Source organism: Triticum aestivum, chromosome 1B, assembly GCF_018294505.1.
Source record: "Triticum aestivum cultivar Chinese Spring chromosome 1B, IWGSC CS RefSeq v2.1, whole genome shotgun sequence".
Taxonomy (NCBI): domain Eukaryota; kingdom Viridiplantae; phylum Streptophyta; class Magnoliopsida; order Poales; family Poaceae; genus Triticum; species Triticum aestivum.
In genome coordinates this window covers 119,479,281-119,487,731 of record NC_057795.1, presented here as the reverse complement: position 1 = coordinate 119,487,731, position 8,451 = coordinate 119,479,281, and positions in this window count along the sequence as shown.

Sequence of the window (8,451 nt, the reverse complement as noted above, 5' to 3'; positions counted from 1 at the left end):
GTCGCGGACTTTTCTTTGCAGGCCGACGAAACCCCGTGCACCATATTGTACACCATCGGCGACCAGAAGGTGGCCGTGGGGAAGGCGACGATAATGAAGCCGAAGGAACCATTGTTCCACAGCCGACCGATCCCCCCGAACGTCTTCAAGGTTTCCATGGCCAGTGTTGAACTGGGCCACGAGAATTTGCCTCCTCCAACACTACTGGTGGATGACGAGGAGACACTGCGGCGGCTTGGTGATTGTTGCAATGGGTGGGTCCTATTGTGGCCAAAGAGTCTGCTTCGTCTGGAGGCGGCCGGGAGCACGCAGCCTCAGCAAGGTATGAACATCAACACCCCACCTACCCAATTAGCGTCGGGTGTCGGGTTGGGTGATAGCGGACGGGTTAAGGAGGAGGCTCCATTAGTCGCTGATGATGTCGCCATGGATGAGGATGAGGATGACGATGGCGCTGAACAGTATGTCTATACTGGCGCCTCCTCAGGGTTTGAGCATCATGAGTCGGTGCCTGAATTACCGTCTCAACATGTTATTGACGACCTTCCGGTAGTAAAGAAGTCTAAGAAGAGAGCGAGGAAAGGCAAAAAAGCTGATTCTATGATCCAGGCGCCTCAGCAGCCTCGGCTTCAGGACCGTATAGATATCCCCGATGCGGATAAATGGCATATCCCCGGTCAACCAATCCTACCTGCAACAGCGCTACGGGCCAGATTCGGCGATCTAAGGAGACTTCATGACGATGTGCTGCGGGTAGAGAAATGCCTCATCGCCTCGAAAGATCCAGGATACCCACTCTACGTGGTTAACGTTCCGCGGCAAATGTCGTATGTCGACAGCTTCCCTGCGAATAAGTTCTTCCTCCGATTCGATTACATATTCGACATGTTTCACGTGAAGAAGCTGGATTTTACGTTTGTCCGCCTTTATGCCTTGCACATGAACTACATCATTGGGGTTGAGCTGATATGTCATATCTGTGTTCCTGACCCGTACTACATGCACGAGAGCTTCTTGGGAGTCTGTGCAGAGCAGCATGAATACGCGAGGGATTACATCGTCAGTTTCATGCTCGCCAATAAGGACTAGGAGGCGATTCTCGTGCCTTATCATCCCGTGTAAGTCATCCGCGCTGCTATACTTCCTTTGATTTCAATAATTCATTTGCATGGTGGAGGCTAATTAATTTGAGGTGTACTTATTTTGCGCAGCGGCGGGCGCGCCGTCCTCATCATCCTCTACCCCCGATTCTCCCACGCTCTTTACTTGGACTCGTCGAAGAACATTCACAAAAAGGATTACACCCACATCAAAGATGTTCTCAACAGTGCTATGTTTTACTACCAAGCAAGGGGTGGAGAGGTTAGGGACAAGAAAAGAAGGGGCGGCAGGGCCGCCTTCAGCCATAAGACCGACTTCTGCTGCATCCAGCAGCCGAACGATTCTCTTAATGATGGATTCTATGTCCTACACCACATGCTGGAGTACAGACGGGATCACCAGAACCTTCACATATCACCTAGATCTGGCGATGCCCATATTCTGCAATGGGCAAAGGACATAGGAGATATCGAGGATCATCGACTTCGAGCTGAGTTCTATAACATCCAGCGCGAACTTGCCCAAATCATCATGAAAGAGGTCGTCAGAAAAACAGGGATGTTCTACGGAGGACAAATGTCGCGGGAAGACGTCCGAACATGGATAGCCTCTCAGCGTCTCGACATGAAGCCTTTCACTAAGCTCGGGGACTATCTCCCTGACCTCGATGGATGGCACGACATGTTGGAGTGATTGTCGATATATGGCAATGTGTCCGTTTACTCCATACTTTCTGTATGACAAAACTTTGAGTTATGCGCAGTGAAACTTTATTTGTGATGTAATTAAACCGTCCTCCTCCTCGACTAGCGAAGATCACTCTAGTTAGGGCATTTTGGTTACGATGAACTTTGTTATTTATGCTTATGATATGTTGTTTCTATTTTTGTCAAGTCTGTCTCTTTCTGTTGCTCAACTATATATGTTGCATATCATCTAGTCATGTGACGATGCAGGTGCATAGATCATCGATGGAGAAGAAGTGCTACGCCAGGAGTGTATATACGATGAGTGGCCGGAGTGTCAGGCCCAGGTGTTACCGGTTTCCGGTTTCCGAGCGACATGCAGTAGTTAGTTTAGGTTCACGCTAATGCGAGAGAGGGATACAAACTCATGTACTCAAAGTGATAGCTCTTCTCGCGTACACCATTGTTTAGATGGATGACGATGTATTTGCAAGTAATCAAGGACTTGTATTGCTATTTTCGAGATGATGACGAGAGACGACTTTGTGTTGGATGATGATTATGATGAGACTATTTGTATGTATATGCTATGATTATATTTGTGGTCTCGCAGGCATTTGTATGTGTATCATGATGACATTTCTATGTGCTAAAGATTCTTCTATAAAGCCTGTTCAAATACAAAATAAATATGCCCAAAAAAACAAAAAACCTGTTAAATTAGCAGTAGCGAGTGTATAGAAGTTAGCAGCAGCGCCTCTATAGCAGTAGCGCGTTGCTACAAAGGGCGCTAGAGCTACTAGCAGTAGCGTGCTCCCAGTAACCGCGCTGCTGCTACACTTGTGTAGCAGTAGCGCCGGTGACCACGCGCTATTGCTATATGTTAGCTGTAGCGCCTTATTAGTAGCGCCCCACCCCGCGCTACTGATACACCAAAAACCCGCACTGCTGCTAGCCTTTTCCCTAGTAGTGGATGGATAATTATGTCGGATGCGGTTCATCATGTAATAGTTATAACATAGGGTGACACAGAACTAGCTCCAGTTCATCAATGTAATGTAGGCATGTATTCCGAATATAGTCATACGTGCTTATGGAAAAGAACTTGCATGACATGTTTTGTCCTACCCTCCCATGGCAGCGGGGTCCTAATGGAAACTAAGGGATATTAAGGCCTCCTTTTAATAGAGTACCGGACCAAAGCATTAGCACATAGTGAATACATAAACTCCTCAAACTACGGTCATCACTAAGAAGTATCCCGATTATTGTCACTTCGGGGTTGTCGGATCATAACACATAATAGGTGACCATTGACTTGCAAGATAGGATCAAGAACTCACATATATTCATGAAAACATAATGGGTTCAGATCTGAAATCATGGCACTCGGGCCCTAGTGACAAGCATTAAGCATGGCAAAGTCATAGCAACATCAATCTCAGAACATAGTGGATACCTGGGATCAAACCCTAACAAAACTAACTTGATTACATGGTAAATCTCATCCAACCCATCACCATCCAACAAGCCTATGATGGAATTACTCATGCACGGCAGTGAGCATCATGAAATTGGTGATGGAGGATGGTTGATGATGACGACGGCGATGAATCCCCCTCTCCGGAGCCCCGAACGGACTCCAGATCAGCCCTTCCGAGAGAGATTAGGGCTTGGCGGCGGCTTCGTATCATAAAATGCGATGAAACTTTCTCTTTGATTTTTCTCTCCATGAAAGCAAATATATGGAGTTGGAATTCAGGTCGGTGGATGTCCAGGGGGCCCACGAGCAGGGGCGCGCCCTAGGGGACGGGCCGCGCCCCCCACCCTCGTGGACAGGGTGTGGGCCCCCCTGATGCTGATTCTTTCCCCAGTATTTTTATTAGTTCTGAAAAGTTGCTCCATGGATTTTCAGGTCATTCCAAGAACTTTTATTTCTGCACAAAAATAACACCATGGCAGTTCTTCTGAAAATAGCGTCAGTCTGGGTTAGTTCTATTCAAATCATGCAAGTTAGAGTCCAAAGCAAGGGCAATAGTGTTTGGATAAGTAGATACGATGGAGACGTATCAACTCCCCCAAGCTTAAACCTTTGCTTGTCCTCAAGCAATTCAGTTGACAAACTGAAAGTGATAAAGAAAAACTTTTACAAACCCTGTTTACTCATATCAATGGCATAATCAACTAACCATATTCATAATAACACTTAGGTCTCATGTTTACTCATATCAATGGCATAATCAACTAGCGAGCAATAATAATAAAACTCAGATGACAACACTTTCTCAAAACAATCATAATATGATATAACAAGATGGTATCTCGCTAGCCCTTTCCGAGACCACAAAACATAAATGCAGAGCACCTTTAAAGAACAAGGACTGACTAAACATTGTAATTCATGGTAAAAGAGATCTAGTCATAGTCTTACCCAATATAAACTAATAGTAATGCAAGCAAATGACATCGGTGATCTCCAGCGGGTGCTTTTTAATAAGAGGGTGATGACTCAACATAAAAGTAAATAGATAGGCCCTTCGCAGAGGGAAGGTGTCACATCCCTGGTCCTGTTATGCACTAGGCTAGACCCTCATGTGAGCATCATGTTTTAATTCAAATGAAATTTGAATTGAGGAATTTTCAAAAGCCTCAGAAGACCTCTAAAAATAACCAACATTTAAATCTCATCAAATGAGTCCAAAGAAATGTTCCTGTTACTCTGTGAAAATATTGGTAAGAGGTAAAATTCAAACAAATATTTTTGGGATCACATAATTATTTATTTTTGGGCCTTTGACTTAAACCAATGACATATTTGAGTTGAATTTATTTCTATTATATAAAAAATAAAGTTCAAATATTTTTGTAAGTTGCCTGTGACCTTGGACTAGTTCCTGAGCTCACATACAATTTACAAAAAGTTTTAGAAAAATGATTTGATATTTTAAATCAAATCAAAACCAATTGCAGAAAATAGAAAAGAGAAAGAAAGAGAGAGAGAACCCACCTGGACTTACCTGGCACCCACCAACCGGCCCAGCTCCAACGGCCCAGCCCATCACCGCCTCCTCCTTGTCGTCTTCCTCCCTCGCCAGAAGGACGGAGGCGCGTGCCCGCCCCGCGCCGGCCACCTCCTCCCTCCCTGCCTGCCTGGCCCCTCTCCGATGCGCCTAGACGATGCCACGGAGATGCCGAACCCCCTCGACCTCTCTATCACTCTCCCCGTGGCCCTCCTCTCCTCTGCTTCCTCTCTCTCATTCGCCCGAACGCAGCCGTCGCCACCGACGAGCTCCCTCGCGGCCACCGCCACCCCTCTCCTCTCCGACGCGCTCCCGAGCTCTGCAGTGCCTCCCTCGTCCTCTCCGTCGGCTCACGCGACTGGAGAAGCCCCGAAGCACCGCCCCGACGCTTTTCCCCTCCTCGGACCCGCCGGTCGCCGTCGCCCGATTCGTCGACTCTGGACCGTCCCCGACCTCGCCGAGCATTCCGTCGTCATCGCTGTGAGCCCCAGCACCGAACCTTCCTCTCCCCGATGCCGATTTCTTCCACTAACCGCGGGCTCCGCCGAGCCCGAGAGTCCATTGCCGCCGGCCATGAGGTCGCCGTGGCTAGAGCTCACGCGCGTCACGTCCAAGCACACCACCGTGCTCAGCACCATGCCAGGATCCCAAAACCCTAGTCTATTGCTCCTGTTGTGTACCGTAGCCACCGCTCACGCCTCACCCAAACTCCGGCCGCCGCCGTCGTCATGATTGCCGTCGCCTCCGGCCACCCTAGCTTCTCCCGTTTGCCCTGTTAGATGCGCGCGAGCCTGGGCATCCCGTAGAGCCCCTCCGCCACTCTTTTGGTCATCGGAGGGCGAATCCTGGCGCTCTCCGCCGTCCCTGGCCTCGCCGGCGATGAGCCTCGGGTCAACTCCGGCGAGTTTGACCCGGGATTGACCCCAGTTGGACTCCCCCTGACTCAATGACAGGTGGGGCCCAGCCCTGTTAGTTAATTAGGATTAGTACTAATCGAATTAGTTAAACTAATTACACTGACACGCGGGACCCATGTGTCAGGTTTGACCCGGACCGTGCCTCGTTGACCTGCTGATGTCATGATGATGTCAGGCTGACGCAGTAAGTCATTTTCTGGATTTATTATATTCAGGAAATTCCAGAAAATAATCTAAACTTCTAAAATTCATATAAAATCAACCGTAAGTCAGAATGAAATAATTTATATATGAAAAATTATCAGAAAAATTCAAGGAACCCATCTGTACCATTTTCATGCATGTTTGAACAATGTTTGTCCTCTGTTTTGGACAAAACAAATAAAGGGCATTTAAATAACCATATATGGAGTTGGAATTTGAATCATGTATTCAAACCAACTTCATTTAAATCATAGCTAGGTGCATTAGCCCAAAACACATTCATATTGCCATGTCATAGCATGCATCATATTGTGCATTGCATTGATCGTGTTTCTTCTGTGTTTGCCGGTGTTGCTCCCCCTTGGTAGACGTTGTTCCGACGTTGTGATCGTTGACACTAATGAAGACTGAATGTTATCTTCAGAAGTGCCAGGCAAGCAAAACCCCCTTGTTCATTCCGATACAATCCTACTCTCTCGCCCTGCTCTCTTTTACTACATTAGGACAACAACGAGTCATCTGTTACTTGCTGCGGTAGCTGAACCCCTTTATCCTCTGCATGACCTATCATTGCCACAATAAATAGATGAAACCCACTAGTATGAGTAGGAGTTGCTTGAGCCCTGTTGTGCCTACTCGTTCATGTTTGTTTGTCATGCCTGCTACTGCTTAGAGTTGAGTCAGGTCTGATTCATCGGGGATGAATCAGAGGTGTGTGAACATGCCCTACTGTGTGTGAGCTAAGTGTGTGAACACGATTTGGTAAAAGGTAACGGTGAGAGGCCATGTAGGAGTACATGGTGGGTTGTCTCATTGAAGCCGTACTTAGGAACTGAGTTCTGTGTTTGTGATCCATGATTCAGCTACTACCATGCATTGGGCCCTGAAATATGACCCCGCTCGACTTCTTATTCACCCTAGTCCTCTGTCCAGGAGTTGCAAGTAGTTTCTGGTGTTTGTAGCCTACTGGAGGCCGTGGACAGCGCTGACCGTAGGGGGTGGGCTGTGATGCGGTAGGTACGTGGCCGGGAATACCGGGCACCCGTTTGGTGTCTCGGGAACCCTGCACACATCGTTTGGGGCTATGAGCAAAACTCCGGCCGGATCTCCTCATGGATGGAACCCGAATAGGCGATAAACCTGGACTAGAGACTTGAGTGTTTAAGTAGGTCGTGGTCTACACCCACGTCGGCTTTCACTTGAAGTCTGCCAAGCACATGTCATGTGCAGACGCTAAGTGGTGGAAACATGTATGAAGAAGTACACCCCTGCAGGGTTAACATCATCTATTCGAATAGCCGTGTCCGCGGAAAAGGACTTCTGGGTTGCTTATATCAGTTCATAGACAAGTGAAAGTGGATACTCTAAAATACGCAAGATAAGCGTGAGTGCTATGGATGGCGTTCTCGTAGGGAGACGGGAGCGGTTCCATAGTGGTGTATTGGTTGGTGAATATGTGGACTCGTGTGCGCCTCCTCAAAAGAGTTGCTTGCAGTCATAGTTTAGGATAGCCACCGAGTCAAAGCTGGCTTGCTGTAGTTAAACTCCACCATCCCCTTTGTTGATAATGATGCATATGTAGTTAGTTCTGATGTAAGTCTTGCTGGGTACATTTGTACTCACGTTGCTTAATTTATGTTTTTGCAGAGAGACTTCAGTCTCACTAGTAGTTCCGCGTGGACTTCGACGTTTAGCTTGATACCTCAGCTACGATCTTGTGCCCTTGGCAGGATCTGGTAGATAGTCAGGCTTCTCAGCCTTTTTGATTTATAGATGTCTGTACTCAGACATGATAGCTTCCGCTTGTGTTTTGATTTGTATGCTCTGAATGTTGGGTCATGAGACCCCTGTTTGTAATATCCCGCTCCTCGGAGCCTAATGAATACTTACTTGTGTCGTAGAGTCATGTTGTGATGCCTTGTTGTATTTGCACATATCGAGCATATTGTGTGTATGATTGAAATGCTTGGTATGTGTGGCATCTGACTATCTAGTTGTTTATTCTTAGTAGCCTCTCTTACCGGGAAATGTCTCCTAGTGATTCCACTGAGCCATGGTAGCTTGCTACTGCTCCGGAACACTTAGGCTGGCCGGCATGTGTCCTTCTTCGTTCCTATGTCTGTCCCCTCGGGGAAATGTCACGCGATGAATACTGGAGTCCTGTTAGCCCGCTACAGCCCGGTTCACTGGAGTCCTGCTAGCCCAGTGCTACAGCCCGGATTCACTCGCTGATGACCGACACATTCGATGCTGGGTCATGGATGCCTGTCCCTGTAGGTCTGTGCCACTTTGGGTTTACGACTAGCCATGTCAGCCCGGGCTCCTTATCATATGGATGCTAGCGACACTATCATATACGTGTGCCAAAAGGCGCAAACGGTCCCGGGCAAAGGTAAGGCGACACCCGTGGGAATACCGTGCGTGAGGCCGCAAAGTGATATGAGGTGTTAGAGGCTAGATCGATGTGGCATTGAGTCGGGGTCCTGACAGCGTTGATGATACCAACGCTGTCAGGACCCCGAC